Source organism: Canis lupus, chromosome 6 (assembly GCF_048164855.1).
Source record: "Canis lupus baileyi chromosome 6, mCanLup2.hap1, whole genome shotgun sequence".
Lineage (NCBI taxonomy): Eukaryota > Metazoa > Chordata > Mammalia > Carnivora > Canidae > Canis > Canis lupus.
This window is the reverse complement of record NC_132843.1, coordinates 51,302,104-51,312,503: the sequence shown is the minus strand read 5'-3', so window position 1 is coordinate 51,312,503 and position 10,400 is coordinate 51,302,104. Positions and strand designations below refer to the sequence as shown.

General features: G+C 46.3%; 1 protein-coding gene across 1 annotated transcript in view; it reads right to left on the bottom strand.

The window, feature by feature from the left end:
• LOC140635611 (lymphotactin-like) overlaps positions 1-8,005 on the bottom strand; it is a 194,462-nt gene extending 186,457 nt beyond the window's left edge. The window contains exon 1 of the mRNA XM_072830502.1: positions 7,990-8,005. The gene's annotated coding sequence lies outside the window, so the exon portion shown is untranslated. The remainder of the gene's footprint in view (positions 1-7,989) is intronic.
• Between the last annotated feature and the right edge of the window lie 2,395 nt (positions 8,006-10,400).

Here is a 10,400-nt window from a genome sequence, read left to right as displayed (position 1 = left end):
CTGAGCTTGGCAGAGCAGTGCTGCTCCCTCTCACCAACCGCTGCACCCACATGCCAGCCTTCCAGCTGCCCCTCACCACTGTGGGATGTCCGTGACCCCACTGGGAACTATGCCTCTGACCCTGTCCCCCTGCAGGCCGCAGCTTGCCCATGGAGAATTTGCAGACTGTTGGCCTGCCTTCCCTTTCTGCCCCCAACCCCTGTTTTCTGCTTTCCATGGGAGCACTCAGAAGGCCCTCTGCTCACCTAATTCCGACTTTCCCTGACCTTTTCTCCTCTGTTGCCTCTGTCACCGAACAGTGAGGGAGCAGAGGACATCACCCCACAATATGCCACTTTGACGAGTGGATTGTTTTGAGCTAAAGGCATCAGGACTCAGCAGACTCAGAAAAGGTTCTGTTTTGTTTTGTCTATGTCTCTCTTAACTGCCTGCAAGAAGGTAGATCAAGGGCTTATACCAGGAAGAGCATTAACACTGGAAATAATGTTTTATATTAGAAAGACTTATCTGAGTGGCCTGACACACATTGGTTTCCTAAACATTTGCTCTTCCATCTTCCTGGGAATTGTCCCCCTGCCGCCGAGACCCCAAACTCCCTCCCCTTCTCCTTAGCTCAGGATGCATAGAAGCCTCCATTGCCTGAGTAGCTTGAGGCCTCTCACATCTTTGGGGCTCCTGTACGTATGAAATTAAATTTGCTTCTATCCTCTTACTCTGTCTTATGCCCATTCAACTATTAGACCAACCAGAGAACCTACAAAGGAAGGGAAGAGTTGGCTGTCCCTACAAGTGTCGGGTGCTAGTCCAGACACTCTTCAGACTCAATCATCAGCATCAGACAGGGAGCAGCTGTGACCTCTGGATTCAAGGTCATCTCCTCTGGGCTGGCTGCAGATGACAAATGCTTTCCTGTCCAGCCATTCTCAAACACAGGTCATCACAGGCCATGTCCTCACCCATTCCATGCTTCTCTCACTGTAGCCAGAGCAGTCTTTCTAAAACTCCTATCTGGCCATGTCACTTCTCTTACATGATGTCACACATCATGGTGGCTAAGATCATGAATGCTAGAGCCAGACTGTCTGATTTCAAATCCTGACTATCCAATTACTCCCTGGGTGACCTTGAGCAAGTGACTTAACTTCCCTGATCCTTGGTTTCCTCATCTGAAAAATGGGTATAATAATAGTATCTGTCTTTTAAGAGTTGCTTAAAAGACTGACTGAAGTTAACATTGGGCTTAGAACAATATCTGGCACAGAGTAAGTGTCCTATATGTTCCTACTGAATAAAGAACGGCTCCTTACTGCCCAGCATTTAAGCTCCAGGCCCCTTAAGTGGTCTACACATGTGATCACCGTCTGCTCTACCTAACTTTCTGGTCTCACCCAACATCCCAGGGCCAACAGGCAGTGCTCCAGACCCAGAGCCAAGTGCAGACACTGCATGTGCATCTGCATGCCCCCCATCTCCATCTCCATCTCTCTCCCCACCCTCTGCCTTTACTTGGACTTTCTTCTCTCTGGAAGGTTCTGCTCCACGAGCTCCTGGTGTCCTGCCCACCCACCTGCTCAGCCCCTGGCCACACTGGCTTCAGTAGCCTCTCCTCATGCTTTACATCTCCCAGTTATTCACCACCCCCAAGCCACTTCCTAAACTATATTCTAATCGCTTGCTTCCCGCTAGCCTGAAAAACCCAGTCGTCTCCTCAGCATGTCACACCATGCTTACTGCCCAGTAGGCGCTCAATAAATATTTGATGAAAGAACAAATGTCCAAACTGGATGATAAATTAGTCATCAGCCGTATTTCCAACTCCCCAGTCATTCCAGATACAATCATTCTTTGGACTCAGCTCTCAGTGCCAGGAAGAAGGTTCTTCTTTTCTGAGGATATCCAAATCCCAGACAGACAAGGGGGTGCTGCACAGGGAAGGAGTACAACCTGATACTGATTCCCAAAAGGTGGTAACTGCAGTATTCCAGAGAGTATGGGACCCTGAAGCATTGAGGGAAGGAAGCCTGGACACAGGGTGAGATCAGAGACCTGACTGTCGCACTGACTCACCGGACAGCCTTCTTGCCTCTCTGGGCCTCAGTTTCCCCACATTTAAAATGAAGCGCTTGACTTTGTGCTCTCTGAGTATTTCTTAAACTCTAAAAATAGTTGAGTCTATCCAAATATCGAATATGACTTGATTCAAGCCATGTCATTCCTCCATGCCAATCATCTTCACCCCACCACCCTTAGAATCAAGACTCAGTACTGAACCAGCAAGTGGATTGAGTGCTCTCTCACTCTGGCCTGCTCCTGTCTAACTCCCGACTTCCCATCCCAGTGAAACCCTTCCTTCACCTGCTAAACAGGTCTTTCTCTGTTCCTCCTGTTTCCACCTGAAGTACCTTCTCTCCTCTCTGCAAATCTGACATCTTCCTTCTTTTCTAGAACCAAGTCAATCAAATCAAATCTTCATGCAACTGTCCCCAGCAGCCTCAACCCATTGGGGCCTTGACCTTCCTTGTTTGCCTACAGTTTGGGTCTGCATATATGGTATCGAACTGTATGATTTATTGCCTCAGATCTTGCCTCCGGTTGACTCCTACATATGAGCATGGGCTTCTCAAGGAAGAGGCTTTGTCTTCTGTCTTGTCACCCTTTCCTCTTATCCCGCCTCAATAATCTGTTAGAGAATAGTATTTGGTGAATAGTGGCTGAATAAGCAACTTGCTGGCTGAATCATACATCTTCCAAGTAGTCACGGGTGCTCAGAAGATGGGGCTAGATGCCAGTGATGACATAAGGGACCACTGGTTTATCAACCACAAAGATGGTTTTCAAAAACCAGATGCTTCAGTGCATGCCAACTGTCTCATCAGTAACCAGCCAGTCACTTCCTTCGTGTACCTGAGGCTCCTTCCACTAAGAGAATCACATGTTTTTACTGTCGTCTTCCTACTGTCTCGTCTGGCCCCCATACATCCTTGGCCCCATCACAGATGTCACCCAAAAGATTAAAGCTGGAAGGAAATGGAATGAGAAGAGTCTATCAAACCACCCTACCCCCTGTGGGCCTCCTGCCAAAGGCCAATCACTTGTGGCTTGTGGATCCAGTCCACCTTTCACGACTCATTTTTACCTAAAATGGATTCTCTTGTTTATTTTCTTTTCTTGAACAGGAATCCTCACCCAGTGGCTTCTGTTCTGAAGTATCCACTGTGGCTGCTTCTTTCATGAGTCTTCCAAACCCAGAAGAATCTAGCACTCACCTCCTCACTTCCCTCTCTTCTGTGCCAGCTTTCCATCCCATGTGCTAATGATCATCATAACCACATTCACCAAGGTGGGCAAAGCTCTTCACAGGCCTCAGCCTGTTTCTGTGGAGAATCAGGATTGCCAACAGTCCTGCCTCCTGATCCCTCCATGGCTCCCTCCATTCCCAGACCTTCACTTCTAGGGACAGAGTGGCTCACTGTGGTAAGGGAAAGTATCCAGACAGAGAGGCAGGAGCCAGGAAAGGTGGCCAGGAAGGGCCATGACAGGAGGACAGGCGGAAAGCCAAAACCCAGAGATCGAAGTGAACGGGTCAGTGGAGATAACAGGACCCACTTAGAAACCGCTATCTACTTCTCTGGGTGTCATTTCCAGCTGAGGGTTTTCTCAGAGTCCTGATAAGGTCAAGTTGTGGAATAAACATGGAAAATGGCACTTCCTTTGCCCCCAAACACCAGATGGTGCCAGATACGGATCTCTTTCGGCCTGAGTGGCCTACTGATTTAGAGCAGCCCTCCAGCAAAGCGCTCCAGCAGCCCTAGTGCAAAGGGACGATGCTCCACTTGTGCCTAAATCAGTTTTTACCAAAAAGGCATTTCCCTATAGAATTATTTTTATAAAGCGTGGCCAGGTTCCAAAACCACCTGCAAAAACCTATTTCTACCCAAAATGTAGCTGAAATAGTACACACTTACAAAAAGAAAAACCATTTAGTGGAGGAGGTGGTGGATGAGTGTGAAATACGGAATGAATACAAAGACATGATTTTAAATAATGAGTAAAATTGGGTTAAGAGTTCCTTGAGGGCATGAGCTTTTCTTAGTGAATTATTTGTCTGCCTTCCAGGGCCTAGCTCACAACCCATCACTGAATGGTTTTGCTCACTGAATCAGGTGCTGGAGAATAAAGCCAGTTTCATTAGAGGTGGATAAGGAGGGACCTGAAGACTTGTGAGGATCTTCCAGATGACCTCCAAGACTTTAGATCCTGACTGCCTCAGATCTAGAAACTCCTTACCCCTCAGATCTAGAACTTTCCTTCCTCTACACAGATACATTGGTAGCAATATCCATGCATTTATTAATGATAACAAGGATCTGGGTTTTTTTGTCCAAAAATGAACTAAACAAATTAAAAGGGCAAAGAAATAAGAGGGAGTTTTTCCCAAGGTGTCCAGGCAACAGTGTGGAAAGAAAAGAAACATTTTTAAGCTAGAAAAAGAAAGATAGCAAAAAGAAAAAAAAGGAGAGAAGAGGAGGGAAGTAGAGGGGACGGAAGGGAGGATGGGAAGCAAAGGAAGGTGCTTAACATTTATCAGCCTCAGTTAATCTGCTTACAAAATGGAAAAGTACCCTCCCCAAGGAATGTGAAAAGAAGAGCATCAGGCACAGTGCTTGGCATCTGGGGGTGTCCTCAGACGTGGTGGCCACCATTTCTGTTCATATCATAGGACTCTTAAGAGTGTTCCAAGACCAGTAAGGTTGCAATGAGGACTTTGCCACCTCGTGCCAGCCTCACCCATGGCCTACAGAGAGACACGCTGCACAACACCAACTAGGACAACAGGGAGAGGAAGAAATAGCAAAAGCAGAAGCTATTGGCTGGGGACTGAGCACAAATTTACAGTGTGACTCAGGCCTGTAGGACAACGCTATTTTCCTGGAACCTGGAGTTCAACGGGAAGATGTGGTTTCAGCAGTAGCAGACCAGGGACTTTTGCCACATTGTCCAGTTATTCAACAAACAACCTGCACCCTATCTGGGAGAATTTCCTATTTTGTGAGTCTTTATAGGAGATGGTCTACCCCGTTCACACTACAGAAGACAGTGAACCGTATTGCCCAGAATTATAACTAAGGCACCTTGTGCTCCCTGCCCATGACCCACCAGAGCCAACCTGGTGCCCATTTGTTTGCCAAGTCTACTTCTCCAGCTCCCCAGTGAGCTGCAAGCACCAGAGTCTGCTGCTGTTATTCACACCCAAAGGAGTCTCACCTGGCACCCACCTCAGGGGATCCAGTCATTCCCCAGTTGCACTTCTTGCCCAGTGATGACCTTTGTCACATATCAGGTCACTTCCTGACTCAGTAGTGACAGAGCACCTTGAAGATCTGCCACCCACCCTAAGCAGAGATGCTCTGCACCCAACACTCAAACCAAGGGCCAGCAGCCCCTCCTTCAGCCTCTCTGGTGGCCGGAGCCACCACCTCCCTTGAGAGCCCTTCTGTTCTTGAAGAGCTCTGGTTCGGAGCAAGTCCCTGCCCCTCCCACCCCACCCCCCCTCAACACACATACAACCAAACAGCACCTGGCTGTGAAAACCTTCCATCCGTTAAACCTATTCACTCATCCCATTTTCAACGCTCATTTACTTTGTCATAGGATTGAAACAAAGCAGAGTTCCTGCTTCTATGCTTTCTAGTGTGGTAACTAACAGCAACCGCGGACAGAAAGCAGGTACTGAGAACAGGGGCAGGCCTCTCCTGAGCTCTTTGCAGGAAGACATTCAAGGCTTACCAGTTCCCTGTGAGGAGGGGCAATTATTATCCCTCATTTTACACTCTAGGAGATGGAGTCCAGAGAGGCTGCCAAACGTGCCTGAGGTCACACACCTGGCAAGAAACAGGACCAGGGTTTGAACCCTGTGGTTGAACACCACAGCCCAGCATCCAAGTTGCCCCGCCACACAAAAACTGCCCAGAAACAAATGGAGATTGTTGTTCAATTGCTGACCTGTGCTTTGAAGAGAAGAAAAGCACCACGAGGAGGGGGAATGGAGGGGAAATAGAGGTGGGCAATGTTCCTATCCTGTGCCCCGGGAAGGGCTGCTAGAGCAGAGGGTGGAGACAGAGGTAGCAGGGGATGGATGACTGGTTCTGGCCCGTGAAGCCACCTGCAGCTAGTCATTCCCACCTCTATTTAAAATCCCTTCCAAGATTTACAAGTAACTCTCATGTCCCCCTTGCTCTTCTTTGCGCCTCCCTCAGAGCCCCCTACTTTTTGTGTTTTGTTTGCTCTGGAGCCTGCTAACCACCCAGAGGCCTGCTCTGCCCACACCGCTGGCGCCCCACGTCTTCCCCGATGGCAGGTGTGCAGCAGCCGCCTAGGACGTGCTGAGCTGCCCCTCGCTCCACCCAGGCCCCGCGTCTCTCTGAATTCTTATGATCTCTTCAGCTGCTGTATCCGATTACTCCCAGATCTTTTCCCAGAAACAGTTCTCATTCTATATTTGGACTGTTGCTTTTTTTAAATCTGTGAAGTTCTAACTTCATCATGTTAGCTTCAGCCTGCTATTCCAGGCCACTGAAAGTATTTTCAAATCTCTGTCCTGCCGTCATTGTTACTAGGTTCCACTGGGCTTTGTCTCATCTGCTGGATTATAAAATGTTTCTTTCTTCAATTGAGGCATAAATAAAATGTTTGAACAGGACAAAGCCAAGGTCAAGGACAAAGTCTTTTGCCTCAACCAGAGACCATCCTCCAGGCTGAGAAAGGACACTGTTTATTCCAACGAGTCTGGGACATCTGACAACAATAGCATCTAGCCAAATACGATACACTCTTCTGCCCCTGACATAACACAGAACACACTTTCCTAAGTGTCAGGCAGAAATGGCAACACAGTATATCCACAGCTTTCCTTAAACTTGCAAATCAATTGCCCTGTTTTTAAAAATAAACTGATGTTCATTTCTTAATTTTTTTCCTGTAGGAATTGATCCCTGCATCCAGAATTTCAAAATATTCAGCATCCCTCTAAGATATGGATTTTGAGGGGCACCTGGGTGGCTCAGTCAGTTAGGCGTCCAACTCTTGGTTTCGGCTCAGGTCATGATCTCAGGGTTGTGAGATGGAGCCCCATGTTGGGCTACATGTTCAGCATGGGGTCTGCTTGAGAATCTTACCCCCCACTCTGTCTCTATCTCAGATAAATAAATAAAATCTTCTTTTAAAAAATGGATTTTGAATGCGATCTGTATCAATAGCTTACTTATCAGCCTGCAGCTGTCTGATTTCTCAGTGTTATCTGCAAAAGCTCTGAAATCATATCTACATATTTCTTTGGGGAAGCTCACCATCACCTTGCCCCAGAGGAGAGTGATTTGGCTCTTTTTCACCATCCATTCTCTCTTCTGGAGAAAAGGAAACTTCCATCAGACCCTTTTTGGAACACACTGGGGGATAAATAAGCATGAATACATGTAATAAGAGAATCAGAGGAGAAGATTAATTTTTTAATATTGAATCAGCTTCTCCATAGAGTGAGGACTTCTTGTTCCAAACAAGATTTCAAAAACCTTTTCTGTTATGCTCAGCAACTTGTAGAAATCTGCCCTGCCTAAGACCCTTTCCTAAAATGTTCTTCCCTGGATATTGAGTATAATATTCTCTCCTTTTTTTTTCAAGCTTCCTCCTGTAGGCAGCATCCTGAGTGGGAGGGCCAGTGGGGGAAGTCTGCACATCAAGGTGCCAGACCTGGTTTCTCCCTGGCCTGGTGCTGGTCTGTTTTGAGTCACTATGCAAGTTCACACCACCACCTCAAACCCACCACCCTTCCCTCTGTATGGTCTGTTTTCAAGGAAATTGTTGGAGGTGTCAAAGCAAAGGGACGATATGAATCTAAGTCAAGGGCTGAACACTTCCCCTCAAGGTGAAAAAAAGAAGAAGAAGAAGAAGAAGACACAAACTACAGTGAAGAAAATAGAAAAATAGAGATACCTGATTAAGATCTCATTGCCATTATGTACACATGGCTTGAGAGCTGGCGACTTCAGGACAGTACACCGTGCTTTCTTCTGGACATTATAGGCTTTTGTGGGAGATGAAATGTTGCCTTCAGAAAAAAATAGTAAAAAATGATAATTCTTAATGCTGGTGGGCATATGTCAAAAATCGTGTACTTATTTTTATTGCCTGTCTGTCATAAGCTAACTTGGCTCCATCATTTTGCATTTTTAATGCAAATCAAGAGTCAATAAAAAATTCACACTCCAAGGAAGTTATATTGAAGAAACAAAGAGAAGAAAAAAATATGCAAGCCCACAGCTGTTTGACGCAGCATAAAAATGTCAGCCCTGCACAGTCCCAGTTAGATATTATGCACTCAAAAATATTTTTTGAAAAGCTAAAGAAGTCCAACAGTCTGATAATGATTTGGTAAATTTTGGTGAACCAGATGAACAAGAACATGAACAAGATGGAATATTATACAGAAATTAAAGTTATAATAGAAAGTCTACAAAAATATGAGGATGACTGCACAGTATAAAATTAATAGGCTACATTTCAAAATAACATCAAAATTGATTTCAGTTAAATATATATATGTGCATACAAAAGAAAGGATAATATGCAAAACTAGAAATAGGCAAAGTGAGACCACAGAAAGCAATTTTTATAATTTTGCTAACTTTTCTTTTATTCTGTTGTATTCTCTTTACCTCTTCAGAAGTGCTTTTTGCAGGGGCACCTGGTTGGCTCAGTTGGTTATGCGTCCAACTCTTGGTTTCTGCTCAGGTCATGATCGCATGGGTCATGACCTAACGGGTTATGAGATCAAGCCCTGCGTCAGGCTCCGCACTCAGAAGGGAGTCTGTCTGAGATTCCCTCTCTCTGTCCCTCCCCCCATTCTCTCTCTCTAATAAATAAATAAATCTTTAAAGAAAAAAAATAAAGAAACAGACATGCATCGCCTAGGAAGGCAAGAGTCTGTAAAGATCTTTGGGAATTATATTTAAACAATTATTTTGAGAGTCATTTTGTATGACTTTTGAAGGGTTAAAACGTCTGTCCAGAGGTGGAGGCTGCCCTAGTGGGAGACATTGTTAGCCTCCCTTAGACAGAACTGCCCAAATTGGCTTCCTTCTTCTTGACATTTAGTTACTTGGATTAATCTCTCAACAAAATGGAGGTTGAATATCTACTTTGCCCCTAGACTCTCCTTACATTTCTGAAAATATAGTCACTCTCTTTTTCTAATGTTGTCATCTAACCTTCCGGGGCTTTGGAAGTGCCTTGCAGGACTCTTCTCCCCTTCCAAAAGGTCACAAACAGGAGTGGCGCACATCACCAAGGCAGAGCAATTTGCAGGGCAGGGGGCGCTGAGATCAGCTATCTCAGGGGATCTGGCAGCTGGGTGAACCTCCTGTGGCTCTCAGATGGCTGCCTCTTCCCTCCAGAGTGCATGCCAAAACATAATTTAAACAGGCAAGGGCAGCCCCGGTGGCGCAGTGGTTTAGCGCCGCCTGCAGCCCAGGGCGTGATCCTGGAGACCCTGGATCGAGTCCCACGTCAGGCTCTCTGCATGAAGCCTGCTTCTCCCTCTGCCTGTGCCTCTGCCTCTCTCTCTCTGTATCTCTATGAATAAATAAATAAATATTTTAAAAAAATAAAAAAAAATAAGCAGGCAAAAACCAGGCTTTGTTAAACATGGAGGGTGCCATGTCCAGAAGGAAAAATAAGCACACATCTTGGATCCCAGAAAGAGTGTGCAAAAGAGATGAGAATTCTTCCCAGCTCAGCCTTGGTGTTGCTAAGAGGACAGGTAATGAGGTGATTGCATGAGAGGTGATCCTCAGCTGGAGGAGACCCACCTCAGCCGCCCAAGCACTGAGGCGCTCTGCTTGCAGGAGCATAGAGATTCTTTCACTAGGTCTCAGGGCCAGAGGATTGTATAACCTCCTAGCAACTCTGATCCATTAGGAGATTGGGTCCACTAGTTTCTACTGAGCTTCGCCATCGGCAAAGTGCCAGGCATTTGACAGGCGTCACCTCCCTTGGATCTCACAACGGCCCTACAAATTAAGTATTATGATCCCCCACTCTGCAGAGGAGGAAGCAAAGGCTCAGCAAGCTTTGTAAACGATGTCAACTCATTCATCACAGCAATGGAGAGCCAGACTTCCACACCAGGTCCGCCGGGTTCCCAGTATGGTGGTGCCTTTTGCGCTCCCCAGTGCTATTTTACCAATTCATCCAAGAGGAAGAATATGGGGTGGAAAGAGAGTCTGGTCCTTAGGAGTGCCCAGAAATTTGCCCAGAGCCTGAGAAGTGAAAGTCTTGCCCCACGGTTTTGTGCCTGTTTCCTCTTTCCAATCTCCCCATCACTTTCATTGTGTCCTTTGAATCTG